The following is a 765-nucleotide window of genomic DNA, read 5'->3' as shown; positions in this document are numbered from 1 at the left end:
TCTTCACTCTTAGTGATTGAATCATTTGTCATAATAGCATTGCAACTATGGGGCACCTCAATCATTTCATAGTCCAAGCTCCTTTTCTTTGTAACCAGCTCTTTCATGAATTTGGCGTATCCCGACATTTCCAACAATGCTTCCACCAGAGGAAGGTTAATTGATAAGTTCTTGAATACTGACAAATGTTTTTTGAACTTCTCATCTTCATTCTTCTTTTTCAAACGTTGAGGAAATGGTGGAGGTATTTTGGGTAAAGGGTATGTGACTTTTGGAACTTGAACATGTTGCTCTGCATCCTCTTGTGGTTCTTTGGCAAGGTTTTGTAGAATAGGCAATTCTCGTTCCTCTATACCCTGGCTCTCTTCCTGCATTCGAGGGTCCTCATCCTCCATCACATTCCCTTTTGCCATCTTTCCACTACGGGTAACTACAACCAGTTCTCTTTCATTATCTTCCATCAGTGTCCTGGATGTTAATTGAGCTGATAATAGACTCAATTGACCTTCTAGCGTTTTGATGGCATCAGCATGAGGATTCACTATACCATTTAATGATGAAAAGTCATCTCTCATCCGTTTTAACAAATCATTAGAACCCTCAACTTTATCAAGTATGTGTGACAATATATCATTTACCCGAGGACTATTTGCACTACCTTTTGATTTCGGGCTTTCACACAACTGAGTATGCTCTTCCTCATGGTCATCCTGCTCAGCCCAATCGTGGCAATATCTCCTTGATTCTTTACTCCTATAATGATTC

Source organism: Solanum tuberosum, unplaced genomic scaffold, assembly GCF_000226075.1.
Source record: "Solanum tuberosum cultivar DM 1-3 516 R44 unplaced genomic scaffold, SolTub_3.0 scf00109, whole genome shotgun sequence".
Taxonomy (NCBI): Eukaryota; Viridiplantae; Streptophyta; class Magnoliopsida; order Solanales; family Solanaceae; genus Solanum; species Solanum tuberosum.
The sequence above is the reverse complement of the archived record's forward strand: the minus strand, read 5'-3'. Positions refer to the sequence as shown.